The sequence below is a fragment of the Pyrgilauda ruficollis genome, unplaced genomic scaffold (genome assembly GCF_017590135.1).
Source record: "Pyrgilauda ruficollis isolate IOZ18807 unplaced genomic scaffold, ASM1759013v1 scaffold5, whole genome shotgun sequence".
Classification (NCBI taxonomy): Eukaryota; Metazoa; Chordata; class Aves; order Passeriformes; family Passeridae; genus Pyrgilauda; species Pyrgilauda ruficollis.
Genome location: NW_024526599.1, coordinates 10935092 through 10951215, shown reverse-complemented (window position 1 = coordinate 10951215; position 16124 = coordinate 10935092). Strand labels below are relative to the sequence as shown.

The following is a 16124-nucleotide window of genomic DNA, read 5'->3' as shown; positions in this document are numbered from 1 at the left end:
TCTCAATTGCAAATTAAGCCAAGACCTTTCTTTTCCATAGCAAAATTATGAACAAATGGATCAATTCCAGCAATACGCCTTTCAGTCACTATGAGAAACCTGGTTACTGAGTTACTTTACCTTACAGCACACCTAACACCCACTCGTTTTCAGAATGCAACTTCAGCACTGAAGTTTAAGGTGTCCAACCTTCCAAAAGAAAGAATAATTAAACCAGATGTTTTGCTCTAGGCTCCTTGAACATCCTTGCACTCCTAGGGACAAGACAGATGTACTCAGTGTTTCTAAAGCCACAGCACTGTGGAGTTGGTTTCAGAAACTGCTCACTTTGTGCTACCCCAAAGAAATTATCTGCTTGTTCCCTAGTAAAGCACAGGCTTTTTAGTCCAGCTTTTTATTCCCAAGTTAGTTCTCATCATCAGTCACTTGGCTTGCTTAGTACCTACCTCAGGCTATTATACCTCTACCTCTTCCAGTAAGAGAGCAGAGAACAAAAAAAAGCACTTCAAAGAAAATCAGAAAATAAAAGCCTTCAATTCTTCTCAACTAGTTTTATTCTTCCCATTATTGCAGAGGATATACTCTTCAGAGTTTCAAAACCCTTCCAGCCTACACAGGTTCTCAAGAACATATGCTTTACTTTACATTTTACTGATCAGTTTATAGCCTCTCTGTCCTTCTACCACCAGGCTTCCTCTGAAGAAAATACCTCCTTTTACCTGGGCTCTTATAGAGAAATTAATCACCTGGACTCAAGTGATCAAGGGCATGTGATCCTCAGCTAATCAGGAGTAGCTACAGGAGTGGATGAAAAGGAAAGCAAGCAGAAGCTGAGAGAAACATCCAGTGGTATTCCTAAAGCCCTTAAGCCCTGTTAGCACCCTATTTTGCACTGCACAAGCACAAGGCATTAAAAACAGAGAATATGCAATTAAAGGTACTGTAGTGACTCAATTTTAGACTTTTTTCAGCTAAAATAGTAATTTTTTAATTCCAAAATTCGTACATATATTTACAATTTCATTTAAATTCTTAATGAAAACAATTACTATTACATACAAGGGGGGGAATTAATTCCTATCATGAAACCCTTTCTGTTTATGCTATTTCATTACCAACAGGTATTTGTCATTTTTTATCCCCAAATGCATGCTGCAACACACTAATATAATACAAAATCTGAAACTAAGTTTCTATGTGCATCTTTATGATTTCATACTAATAATAGGAAGAAAGTATGATTCTATAAAAGCAGCTAATGAGTCAAAGTACTACTCCAAATTCAATGGTACAATTGTATCAAATATGATTCATAATAAAGTAACACTAAGCTAATGTCATTCAACCTAAAACACCAAAATTTTAGCCCCTCTCTTTCAGCCTATATTCTACAGAGACCAGAAGTAAATATTTTAACTGGCTATTAATAAGAGTTTTATCCAGATAGTTACTAATACTGTGAACATTCCGAAATAAATGACCTATATGATTAAAACATGCTATTGCAAATAAGTTTTTTTTGCTATACATTTTTGTGCATATTCCAGCTATTCACCCTGTATGAAGAGAGGTGGATTCTTGCTTTGTTTTTCTTAAATGAGTCCCTTTGGCTCTTCAGGAGATGAATATTTGTCCTAAGATTTTCTTCACAATGTCCCTTACCAGTGAAACTGAAGGCAAGCATTTTTAAAACAGCTTTCCGTTCTTCCCCATCAAATAAGAAGCAATATCACTGTGTGATGAAGTATAGATATCATGGTGGTTATCTAGAGCAACTCAGGAATGGGCAGAACATTCCCCTACCATGCTGTGTAAGTATTTGCCCAAATTGCTTTTGCACTTATGCAGTAGAGCTCAGCCATGAGGTGCACTAGGTGTGAAGCATGACTCTTTCCTAACACTTTATTAAAATACTTGTGTATAGCATAAACAGAGGCTTATGCACTTTTTTGAATGTCATGACTACTTCTCCCAGCTTTTTGTTTGCTTGCTCTCCCACCCTGCAGCTCCTCCTGATTAGCTATGGATCATTAGCTAGGGGAACCATCTATCAGGTCCAGCTGGAAGCAGTTTGCTAATTTCTCTAAAAGAGCTTTGGTAAAAAGAGACCATTTCTTAGGAAGAACCTTGGAAGGAGAGAAATAGAGAGCTCAGAAGATAAGCATTAAAAAAAATTCAGTACAACTTCTGGGTGACCATTAGGCTTGAAGGATTCCCTTTGTAGAGAAAAGTGCCATGCATGAGCCCACTCAGCATTAAAAAACATCATAAACACGGAAAATTCTCCTGTCACTGATTCACCTCCCTAGATGTCTGACAGTAATTTCCATCACTGCACACTGGTTTGGAGGTGGACCTATATGCCAGGAGAAAAAGGGGAAATTCCACAATGCAAGAAGAGTAAAATTCTGGTAAAAAGGACCCTGATTAAGTACAATTTTAAGTGTAATTACTGGGTACGGAAGACTACTTTAAATCTATTGATAGACAGATGTAAGCCCTCTTATACTGTCTCTTCTGTCTGAAAGCAAAACAGCAATACAGAAAGCGCAACAAGGCTATAAAGTACTATAGGAACTGAGAGTAAAAAACCCAATGGTAATTTTTTTTGCCTCTTTATATCTAAAAGGGGACTCATCCAAATGTGACTCATTCAAATGTGATGGATAAAACCAACCCAGCACTAACACTGGGCCCAAAAATCCCATCAGAATGCTCCACTGCATGGGAAGCCTCAGAGCAATGTTTAATTCATACAGTGCCGTCTTACCTTTGTGATTACAGCATTATTAGTCTGATTTTTAATTTCAGTAATCAACGTAAGCAAGCAAGAAAATATGCTAGGTTTTCCTCTTAAGGCACTATGATGGCTTTAGAGTTAACATCTCTACATTGCTTAGTACTGTGCTATTTTAAGGGTTCTAATACACCGTCTTAAAACGATTCTCCATAGGCATTCACATAAAAAATATAAAGATATTGAAGGCATCAAGATAAAGTACTAGCTTGGCCAAGTATTAGGCTTTTTTAGCCCTACTCAGGGATGTTACAGTCTCCTAGGAAACCACACACTGTATACCTAGCCCTAAAAATTGTCAGTTCTATGCTTAGCAACTTGTGATAACTGATAGTTCAAGGACACCTCAGTTAGGCATCTTCTGCTTATATATAATGCAGATACAGCAGGAGGAGAATAAGCCCTCTGGTTCAACAGATGGTTCAAAGGGAAGATAATTAAGGTGAAATAAGAAAGTAAAATAACATTCTGTATACGTAGTACAAAAATCTAATTGCAGAATAATGGGTCTCAATCAACCACACTGGTATAGTTGTCAGATACTACAATTATAAAGAGAACAGGGATATTGTTCGCAAAATAGATCAGCTGTAAATCAGTTTGAAAATGCAGGAGTGCTGCACTACTTCCATATGCAATAGATGGGGGACCTTGCTTAAAACTATAAACAACAAATCAAGTGGCAACAGGTTCTCATTTCAGGGTCTTTTGGGTTTTCTTTTGGGGTTTTGTTTTTATAATTCAGATGAACTTCATTTATAAAAATTATAAAAAAGATTGGCTTTGCCATATAAGTTTAAGAAATTAAATAACTGCTTGACATCTTAACGCAAGAAACCAAGTGGATAAAGAACATAAGCCATTGAGTGTCTGTGGGGAAGAGCTGTGTACAAATCTGAATTATTTACTGTTTCTACTCACTGCTATTAGTTTACTCAGGCATGACTACACAGCCATACCAATTCAACACTATAATTCACAGAAGTATTTAAGCACAGACTTTAATTCAAGCATTCAAGCATCCTTTAACCCTAAACCAGTAGTAGGGAATAGGAATTCTCCATGTGCTAAATGCTTTAGTACATATAAGGACTTTATTTTCATATATAAACCTACAAATAATTAAGTTGTCTTACTTGTAGTGCATTTTATTATTTTGGATAAGTTAATTCTGCCGTTCTTTCAAATACATATTAGGAATTATCTCCAAATATTCCCCTGAGAATCTACCACAGTTTGGCTGTGCTCATCACACATAAACTCCAAGCTCATCCTCTCTCATGGAAGTTTTCACAGTGAGAACAGATGTTTAATCTTGTCCTAGAGCAATCTTTCAATACAGAACGGAAGTCCCATGAGGAGAGACTGACTGTATTTCTTAGCAAAGGTAGACAGAGAGACACGAATTCCAAATGAATGCAGTCACACATCAGCCTCAAAGAAAGAGTGTGAAAAGTAAAATGGAAAATAAAGATCAGCAACAGAATAAAAACACTTAAGTCAGAGATCTTACTTCATTTTGACATGTAAATGTTCATAGAAAAACTTTTTGAGCCCTGATATTGCAACAGGCCAAGTCAGAGGGCAAAAACCCTGTTTAAAGCAATCTGTGGCATCTTTTACATAATTTCTGAAATTTTCCTAGTGCACAGTTGTATAGAAGTCTCCCATCTTTCACTGCAGATATCAACTTCATATTATTTAGATACAGATTAGCAATTCAACCTACCAGCACATTCTGCTTTTTTGGAAGTGAATTTCCATTTGAGTACTAACAAAAATAATTGTATTTCTTATTTTTCCTTTTCCTCACAGACAGGAGGGCAGGGTGCAGAAATGACCTTTTCCTTTCATGTTAGAAAAGGAGTTGCTTGTTTTGAGCAAAGGCCTTCTGTGGTTTTGCACATTTATGTTAATTTCCAATAAAATGGATGAAAATTTTAATTTAATAAATGCATGAATGATCTTGGACAATTTGTTACTGAGACAGAAAATTAAAACTGCATTTCTCACATTAATTTCCTCCATATCAAATGGAAGTACCCAGCTTTGAAAAAATGTGTAGGTGTATATTTACATGTATATAAAATGGCTTTTCAGACTGAAAGTGAAGAACATTTTTTTTAACTCTGTGAGTAGTAAAACAACGGAATAGGCAATCCAGGGAACAGGTATAGGCATGCAAGAAATGATAACATGCCTCAGAATGATGACTGATACAACTCTAGTCATCTATTAAGGTGGATTCCAACCTTAAATTTCTATGAATGCTATGAGAAATAGGAGGAGAACTGACTATAGGCTCCCTCAGAGTCCATAAAAGTCACATCAGAAACTGGAGTATATTTACCTCAAGTTTATTCTACTTTTCCTAAACTTCTCAGCCTATCTCACTCAGTTGTACAATTTCATTACCTCAATTTATATTATAGGGAAAAGAATTTAATGGATTTTACATAAATGGAAATAGGATCAAAAGTATCTGATAAAAAATATTTTATCTCTACCTTGTAGCAGCTTAAAATGGCACTACAGGAAGATTTACAACACTTCTAATTATTTATTACATAACTGTCAAGGACTGAGGCACCATAAAAGGCTTTTTCTTAGCATTACAGAACTAATCAAATCTTAGTTATGCAAAAACCTTGTCAAGGAAATCCTGAACAATAAATTTTCAAGGAAGAATAACTTCTTTATAAATATATAATAGAATTTATTTATTACAGTTTCAATATCAAACTATTACAGAAAACAATCAAAAATTCACTCAGTTTTCTGTTAGAAAGCATTTAAGTCCATACAATTTTATCTATGTTCAGATGACCGTAGTACATACAGATTTTCTTTTCCAAGGATCATGTTGTCCTTGGTAAGTGGTATAGAGATGTTTAGAAGAGTACATTCCAATTGTACTGTAGTTGGATCTTTGGAGTATTGTTTGCTTATCATTCACATGAGATAAAAATTAAAGGAACTTGTTACAAACACAAAATGAAATCCCTACTTATAGTAGTGATGTGTTCTGCCATTCCTCAACCCACAGTGGGTAGGAAGCAGGTAAAGAAAGAGCATTTCCAGGGGAGGAAATGAGTGGCACAAATAGGAACCTCTCAAATGCACTTAATTTACAGATGTTTGAGAAGTGTTTTTATAAAAAAGAACACCCAAGTGGAGAAAAAAAAGTAAATTACAGCTTTGTAACTGTATTAAATATAATTTCCAGATTTCCACAGACTTAATAGTCATAGGCCAACTCTTCATGTTATAATCTGCATCAAACTGCAAGGAAGAAATGTGGCAACATTTTTTTTAAGACTTCATGAAGCAGGAGAAGCTGATTACCAATATTCTGTATATATCAAGGACATGCTAGCATTTCATGTGCATTTGTTTAAAGTAGAAACAAGAGAAAATGAGACAAAATGACAGTGGGTCAGGCCAAGCAGCAGAAAAATGAGGAGCAGTAGTGGCAGTGAGCAGAAGAATGAACGAGTCTACCAAGTGGAGCAAGCAACAGCAACATCTGGCAGAATGTCAAAAGCCCCAGGCCACAGCACAAAGCTCTGGAAACTTCAGCTGGGGCTCATTGCCTCACAGGACTCCACAGTTCCCACAAGTAAGGCAGGTTTTGGCTCAGGAATGGGGAAAAATCAGATGGCCTAGCTGTTGCCTTGACAAAGTGGATTGAAAAATTATTATTGTTATAACTTCAGGAACTAGCTCTTTTATGTTACCTGTTTATCTGGAATAAAATATTGTTTGCTGAGCTAATTAACTTGCAAGAAGAAAAAATTAGCTCAGTGCTCTTGAGATTAATTCTTGAAGGTATCTAGGCATTTTACTAGATGTCACTTTAAAATGCAACTTGGCCTTTACTGTTGGCAGTGGTGTCCTAGCAAAAAAAGGGCATTATACAGGTAACCATTAGAAAAATCCAATTCTGTATCTTTCAAATAACCACTATTAAATGATTGATACAGAAACAAGAAACTGTGGTTCATCTTAAACATGTGCATTTTTTAATCAGTCATTTCAATTAATTAATCAATAATTAATTTCTAAATCTTACAGCCTGTGCTTTATGGAATATTAGAGTAAAGTACACAACTCCTTTTTCATTCATTTGAAACATTAAAAATGCAGCCTCTAAATTTCCAACATGAACATTGCAGAGTAAAATACAGTGTGTATGTGTCTGAGAGAAGTGATTGCTTTAAAATATATCATGAGGTAAACCACTGGGATTGTTTTGTTTTAGCAGAAGAATGACTGTGTATGAACCCTGAAAAGTCAACTGTCCAAAGGCTTCAATAAACATTTCACAAAAATAAGCAATATAATTTTTCTTAAAAGATATGGCTTTTAAATTTTGCTGCAAGTAAGTACTACAACGGCTTGCTGGGTGGAAAGAGTCATTCTAACCCCTCATTTCCACTTTAATAAATCTAGCAAAAATAAAAGAAAAAACCAGACCATACTATTTGTTTTGTCCAGTGTGTTTAGAATGCCACAGTGTACAATGCAAGATAAGCAGCAACACATGCTGTTTTGATATGAGTTGCTCTCTCACTGCAGCAGAGAAGCAATATCCTCAGTAGTATTCTGCAGGCTGAACTGAATCTAATCATAACTCTGTAGCCAAGGGATGCACAGTACATCTTCTATTTAGTCTAACTACTTATCACCAAATGCCACAGCCACCAGAATGTTTTTTTCATTTAACATTAGACTGGCTGTAGACCATTAATCAGAGCCGAACACTGAATGAGCAAGCATGTGAGAAACAGAAGTCAACCATAAAAAAGGCTTCACAGTTTCAGCCAGTAACTGAAGGACCTGCTAGGATAAAAAGTATCTACTATGGAACATGACCTGAAAAAAAATCTACTAATAATGGTAAGGTGTTTGTTTCTGTACTTCAATGAATTAATTCATACAAAATGTGTCAAGAATGGCATTCTAATAGTGTCTAATACCAGAAAGTCTTATCTAATTCATGTGTGTGGTCAAGCTGATACACTGAAAAAGCTCAAACCAAAGTGTCCATAACAGGGTTAGGTACAGGAACCAAAGAGATCCACAAAATTAATGTAAAATTACAATTACACAAGCAGTGTTTCAGAAAACCCCAAAATACAAAATGATAGGGTCATAACAGCTGTAATTAACATACAAGTTATCGCTGCTCCTCTATTTGTCCTCGTTATAAGACATATTATAACCATGTGCTGTTTACCATATACTATCACAGGAAAAAAATAAGATGTTCCATGGAACAAATTTCTTAATATGGGATCTTTTGTTTTTTTTTTTTTTTTTTGTTAATTCAACCTAAACTAGTTCCAGAAGCTGGCTTTGTGGCTGCCACATGAAGAAGATGGAATAACCTGTAAAAAATGAGTGTGAGTCAACAGTGTACAGCAATGTAGTCACTCTTGTACATGAAGCATTATGATGTATATCCTCCAGAGAACACATGAGCTGTCACAACTCCCAGTAAATTTGGATTTAACCTGTAGGACTCCTACAAAAAAATCCTGAAACAAAACAAACCATGAACACCCGCTAAAAAACAGCAACAACAAATATACATACATACATACACACAGATATATATATATAAAATAACCATTCTTACATATGGAGATAGTAAATATTCACAGTTAAAGTCTGAGGCAAACCCAAGAAGCAGAACTAAGCCATCTGATTCCCCACATGGTGACTCAGTGACAAGGACAAGCTTATTCCTTCTGTAAATCTGAAAAGAATGCCAATAAGCAAGCAGCATTTGCAAGTTTCTCAGGTAGTACAGAAATGGTTTATTGCTTTTTCAGATCTGTTCAGATTTATACATTATAAGCTGAGTATGCAAATAATTACTAGGGATAATATAAAAAACAGGCACCCCTACAATTTCAGAGATATAACAATTATCATCAAGGCAAGCAATACAAACCCAGATGAACAAGTGAGACAAGTAATGCCATGTTCTTGGGACTGGCCTGCCTAAGTCCTTCTGCTTTATTAAGAATAAAATGCATTTTTTTATGTCACACCCAAAGTAGCACTAAGAATCTCAGTGCTCTTCTTTTTTTCATGTTTTCTTTTGGCATTACTCTTGTGAAAGCTTTCGATACTACTTATACTGACTGCTCTGTATATTCACTACCACTGCACTTCCCAGCCACTGCTTTTCCTTGTTCTTATAAAAGATACTAATGCTGCAATCGTTGGTATTTCCTTTTATCACTAATTTTTAAATGCATTGTTTTTAAAAATGGTTTAAAATGCATTCTTTATTTTAAAGAGCCTTTCAACTGACTGACATTCCCATGGTAAGGAGAGCTAAAGTTAATGCTTGACCTGCTCTGAGCACAGCACAGACCTCCACAGCCCCTTTCCTCCCTTCCCAATGATTCATATATTTCTGAATACTATAAGTCTAATAAACAACAACTGTTTTTCAAATGCCTGACACAAATTTGAGCAAATTTCTTGTCCTAAAGTCAACTGAAATTTCCAATCAGTATATGCTGTCAAATCATGCAGAGGCAGAAGTGGAGACTTCATGAACCACCTTCAGCCAGGATCTGAACAGATTTTCAGCTAATTAGTTTAAAATACGTTCTATTCAAAAGGACAACTCATCACTTACAGAACATAACTAAGCATTTATCCCAAGGCCATAGATATGCATAATTCAGTTGGAACCCAATATGTCCATTGGGAACTTTTCTGAAAAAGAAAACTTATTGAAAACTGATGTCTGGATTCAGCCAAAAGTATTTTCTGATTTTTTTTTTTAAAAAAAGATGATATCTGTGTTAAGAGAAACAAAAAAAAATATATTTTGGAAGCCAAAATTTTTAAATTGCAGTATTTTTTTCCCAAATCTTATATAAATTATAGAACTTGAAAAATATTAATAAAGGATAGACATTCAAGTTAAAAATGTTGGTTATGAGCCAAAACAATACTTTCTAATTTTATCACAGACAGAAAAAAGAGTCAAGCACCAGCCCAAAGTCTCACATGTACACAGCTCAAAATTTCAGGTGTATATAAAGAAAGTCCCTAAAAATTTCTTTCTCACTGAAGACATTTAAAAAAAACATGTTAAAGGCCATTATGCAGATTTATGATGTATTTATGCAGCACAGACTCTGAATTCTGCTTATGGCTGTATGATCAAGAGCCCCTCAATAAATCCATTCTTTTGAGGAGAAAAGTCTTTAGCAACCATGTTAAGAGAGCAAGGATTCACAGCCGTCCATAACCACAGGTAACAGAGGAATAGGATGTAAATCAGAGACTTACTTTAATTGTAGGTTTTGTTTCAGATGTATTACCAGAAATTACACCATTAAATTTGTCAGGTAAATTTAAAACTAGAAAAGCAGAAATAAAAAATCACCACACCTCACATTTTCCACAGAGGAAAAAAACCCCACTTTGTCTATTTTCTTGCTATTAATTCATCTCTGCATGTCGTATGATTTAACTTAGAGAAAGTGTTTCTGCATATATTTAATTTAGTTTTTCCTGTACTTGCTTAGGTAGTAAACCAACACCTTTACAATAGCAAGAGAAATTATGACAAAGAACTTGGACCAGATTAGGAACTGATGTTCTACTGTGGCCATTTGATCCTGGCTGGATGCCAGGTGCTCACCAAAGTCACTCCATCACTCCCCTCCTCCGCTGGACAGTGGAGACAAAATATAATAAAAGGCTTTTTTTGTGGTTGAGATAAGGGCAGGGAGAGATCAATCACTAACTGCTGTCATGGGTAAAAGAGACTCAAATTGGGGAAAAATTATCTTATTGCCAAGAAATGCTCAGGGTCTCAAAAATTCTATGTATGACTTCAGAAGTGTCCAAAAAAGAAGAAAAAAAGATGAAGACATGAACTTTACCACTGCTTATTACAGATTTTAAAAAGTTGCTCATTGTATAAACGGGGGGCGAAAAGTAATTTTAATACCAGGCTGAAGTGGCAGTATGTTAGTAACTTGCTTAACTTACTCATTAACAGCAGCTAATTAAAATGTCAGCCCTCCAGAACTTTAACTACTCACAGCTTTCACTTTTTTTGTGAGGCATATGAAGTTTGGATTTCTTTCCAGTATAACCATTTTAGTGAAAGCTGGGAACGAAATATACAGAAAAAAAAATCCAAATAAACTAATGTTATTTATTTAGAGGCTTCTTTCTGTTTGTGTGACAATATTAGAAATAGATTATTCTCTCAATGAAAACATCCTTGAAGTATTCAAGATCTGGGAAGACAACAGAATCAGTATCCTTTTAGAGAGTCTGCAACTTGTCCTCTGGAGACTACTCCTTCCCCACTTTACACACCAGTATTCACTGTATTTCAGATCAGTCTCATCTTTTGTAAACTGGCATGGGAAAAAAAATGCAAGAAGCAAATAAAAGTACCAGTAACCTCATATATATTCACAGTAGTTTCAAAAACACATACAAGCTATCCAATTACACAGCACGTAAAACAGAAGTAATGGTCAGGGTAACCTGAAATGACTTCAGCTATCTTTTGAAAATATAAAAATGTAAACCATTTCATGAGAAATTTCAAGAGAAAGACTGTTTCCATGTTTTAAGAATACATATAATGAAACTTAAAAATGCATCTTGATTTTTTATTTAATCTGAGCATTTTTCCACTGAAACTCCTGGCAAGTTTTACTATTCACATTTCAACATCACCTGCAGAATTTTTAATCAAGATTGCCTAAAAAAAATGTAAAAAAGTTTTCTACCTTGTAGCCAGTAGAACTGTCACGTAGGTTGGCAGAACAAAATGCCACTCCTAGAAATGTGATTTCTTTTCCTAGTTTCTTTATATTAGGAGGAGGGCAACACTAGACAACACTTCACTACAAGCATGCAGAGCAGACAACTTTGTGTTACACAATCCCATCTAAAAGGTAGCTCTGTTTCTTGAGAAGCAGTGATTACAGGGCATAATTTGATGAGCTAGTGTCTATAAAGCAAATTATAGCAAAATAATCATACATCTCTGCCTTTTCACATATATTCACTGGATGTCAGACAAATGGTCTCACCAGTCCAATAAATTTCCTCTGTCAGCTTATTTAATGAAAACAGAAAGGAAAAGAAAGAAAGTCACCTTACACATATTTCAGTCATAAACTGCATTGAGATAACTATACTAGACTTTTGTACATGCAAACTTAATTCATGTCCTCAAAAGAAAGAAGCTATGACAGGAAAGCAGGCACTAGTGATTAGTTTATTTTTTTTCAGGAATCCAAGCATCTTGTTGGCTTCTTGAAGACCAAAAGGCTAAACACAAGACTCCAAAAAGGTTCTTGTGAATGTAACCATGTCCCCTGCTTCCCGCTGCCTTCTCTGTATTTGAGTTTTCACAGCAAACTAAGAGATGTTTCTTTGTTGCACTGAGTCAAACAATAATTGCCCTGAACTGACAAACTTGATAATTTTTACACCCATCACAAGAGCTAATATGATCAATTTAGATGGTCTACAGAGCTCTCCTCCTCCTTACACACAGACAGGTCCACCTTGAAGGTCTCTAAATGTCTGGTTGTTCCAAACTCTCTCTGCAACTGAGCCTCATGTTTTTGAAGACTATGCAGATAAAATTCCTTTTTCAGAATTACTACAGAACATCTCTCTCTCTCTAAAAAACAACCAAACATAAAACCAAACCAGCCAAGTGTCTACAAAGAACTCCTACTAAATACTACTTAGAGAGTCCTGAAAATGTTTAAGCACAAAGAGAAAGATGCCTAACAGCCAAAAAATGAACCATCATTCTAGAGTGCAAATGCCAAATTAAAAGATCCATTTTAGCTGAGAGGCCCTCTCATACCCTCCCTCCCAAATAAATTCCAAACACAAACTTCTAAAGTCAGGCTTCCTCTTTTTAAGTCAGCATCTCTATTAAATCCCCAAGTATTATCTGTTAAATACATTCACCAATATCAGCTCCTGATCACTATTACTGATGTAAGTCCCTGAAGACAGGTCTTCACTGCTATACACAACAGGAAATACTATACTTGGGACTATCACAAACAGATGGCATCTGCTTCTTATTTTTTTTCATTTTCTTTTTTGCTTTGGCTTGTTTCTTTCTTTTTTAAAATTGTGTGAGCACTCAGATCAACAATCAAATACAATGGGAGAAGGTACTAGAGAGTAAACTTTGGTGTTTTAAGGATTTGAAACTACATATCCCCACACAGATGAAAATATAGTGAAAGATGACAACCTAGCAACTTTAATAATTTTTCTAAGAGAGCACTTGAATTCTGGATACTAGTTTCATTTGAGAATATGTATCACTGAAAAGAGTGAGAGTCAATAGATAGTTCTTGCCAAGTTTCTGGAAATGCAATTTTCTTCCTGCCTATCAAGGTAAAAAATCAAATGCCAAGTCCCAGCACAGAAAACCATGCAGAAGATAATTTTCAGTGTTCTAAATAACAGAAGTCATATTATCAACTCTGCTTCCCCCTCCTTGGTCACCCTGGTAGCTCTTAAAAATTAGCTTTCCAATTACATTTAAATGGTTTAACTGATGAGTTTCCAAAGTGTGTGTGTGTGACAGGGGGTGAGGACAGGGAAGAACAGGGAAAGAATCATATTTACTTCAGCCACAAAAGGGGCCTCATATCTGGCCAAGGCAACAGAGGCTTTGTGCTTTAAAATACAAGCTTGGCTCTGACTTACAGCCACCTATAAACTGTTTTTATGCATAGATTTAAGTGGCAAGAGTTTTATCATGCACAGAGTTTTCTGACAGAGGCAAATTCTATACAACTGCAGCCTTATACTTCCTAGCTTCTTCTGCAGTGTAACTATTCTAAGTTGTAACCTGAGATCCAGCAAAAATGTGTACCCAAGCTCCTGCTTAAATAATACCGTGATATGCCATTTCACAATCTGAGGAAGTCAGTCCATAGTTACCCACAGAAAACCTTAAGGCCTTGTGATGAAAAACCAAAACACTAAACTGTACTTTCTGTACCAAAATACTAAACTGTATTTTCTGACTACCAGGGTTTAAACTTTTAAAGAAGGCACTAGTAAAAAAAATAATTTCTCTTTCCAAATCAGTATTTTAGAGCATAATAGTTTTATCATGCTTGGCACCCAGCTCCAGGCTGATCTCACTGTTTTCAATAGGACATCCAGACCATTACAAGTGGTAGAATCGGATCACAGTCTGCAGCACTTTATTTATGGTGCAAATGCATTTTAATATGTGAAACACTTTATGTAACTGCAGAAGATTGCATCCATCTTTCATATTCTACATCCTTTATGTGCTCTCTCCTTGACAAGCCATGATTAACATTACTGTTCAGAATTTTTTAATCATGTTAGACTTGCATTAAGATAAACTGATGAACATTTTTCTCTTTCACAAACAATGCATTGTAAACTGCATGAAGCAGATTCATGATTAATACTATGAACAATTAAGTTATGACTGCTTATTGAGACCTTGGCTACACTACAGTTCCAATTATATTGCAAATTCTCAAATTCCTTCTAAAGGAATTGCAAGTTCAAAGACCTAAATTAAATTTAGTAAACTTGTTTAATACATAATGCTGAAAAAATTCCAGTGCATAATTCCATATGAAATATGGCGTAAGTAAATCAGTATTTTAGTATACATTTATTTTCTTGCACAAATTGTATTACTTTTATCTATATAAGTATCACAGAGCTAATTTTTTTCATAGCAAATGGGGAATTGCAATCAATGTTGTTTTTCGGTATCATTCTGCATCATATCTTCTAGAAACACTTTGGCACTAGGCTTGACAAGTTCTTCTGAATTTAAGAATGGGCACCATTCAAAATTATTATAAGGATTAACCAAATATTTGAGCAGAAGTGATGGAAAAGGATCACCAGCACACAATTTAAGTGACACTGAAGTCATATTTCAGCTGTTTACTACCTGTTACTGATGTACAGAAGTGCTCATGTCTTTTGTCTTCTTTTGACATTCTACCCCAAGAACAGAGAGCTCCATTCTATTTCCACTGTCATCACAAACATGTACAGGTCACTTATTTTTCAATATCTCTGCTTAGCTTGTTTATAAAAGTAATCTGTATGAATGTTTGTAGAACTATAGAACATACTGTCTGTTTGTTTATAGAACTAATCTCTATGAAAGGCCTGCACTGAGGCATCTAAAGGTCAAGATCTTTAAAATCCCCCTCTCCCAGTCAAGGTAACATTTTGAAGAAGCAGAAAGGTAAAGACAATACTGAATACAGGAAAGAATTACAACCTTCATTCCCTCCCTGCCTCCCCATGCAAGCTTCCGCATGCTATTTAAATGTACAAATAGGAGGAACAAAGACTGCAAATGACTCAGTAACTGCTGGAATAGACACTGGGTGTTACAGGACTTTCTAAAAGGTTTTTCCTTTGAGATCTCATTAGCAGACAAAATCAAAATGGCTCAATAGTCAAACATAAAAATATTGACAGCCACTTATTCTTTTCCTTAGCCAATTTCTTTTGAAGACAAAGGTTTTTATAAATTAATATTAACACAGCTTCTTCTACTTTACCATTCTCTCAGAAATTAGTTTATTACACTAAATTTTCAATCCACCTCATAGAATATAATAATTTCAGCATACACATGCAATCAGACAAAAATACCTCCGAAGCATTATAAAGGGAAAAAATTAAAGACTGTATTTAAAGAATAAAAATTGAAAACAAAACCCACTTGCAGTATATAGTCTAAGTATATCTTATCAGCTATTAATATCACTGATAGAATTGATTACATGCTTTCAGAAATAAAACCTTGGATTTTTCTCCTTTTTCCATTCAACCTGTTACCCTTTTGTAGTACTTCACACTGGAAAAGTTACCATTAGTAGTTAGAAATAAGTTGTCATGATCAGAAACAGCACCATATTTGAACATAAACATTCAATCTGCACTTCTTTAAAAGCCCAGAAATCACACATATGAATCCCTCCTCTTGCCTGAGAAGAGCTGTAATTCATCATTACTGCTACTACTCATAATTGATGACAAAGCTGAGAATTTATTGAGTGAAACAGATGAAATAACTTTCAGAAATTAAGAAACAATGGCATTGACTGATTCTTGAGGATGTTCAGTCTCACTATCCAGGACATAAAGATAGAGGTGAAACTAACATCATGTCTTCTCATGGATGCTTCTGAATTACTGCCTTAGGCTTTGATGGCTCTCTCCTGTGAATCTCATCCCTCATGGGGGCATTGGGGGATCTCAGACTCCTAGT

At 35.3% G+C, this 16124-nt stretch overlaps 1 protein-coding gene across 1 annotated transcript in view; it reads right to left on the bottom strand.

Annotated features, from left to right (window-relative positions):
* The window catches only part of LOC121360360 (polypeptide N-acetylgalactosaminyltransferase-like 6), a 199261-nt gene that overhangs the window by 20779 nt on the left and 162358 nt on the right, over positions 1 to 16124 (bottom strand). The gene's annotated exons all lie outside the window — the stretch shown is intronic.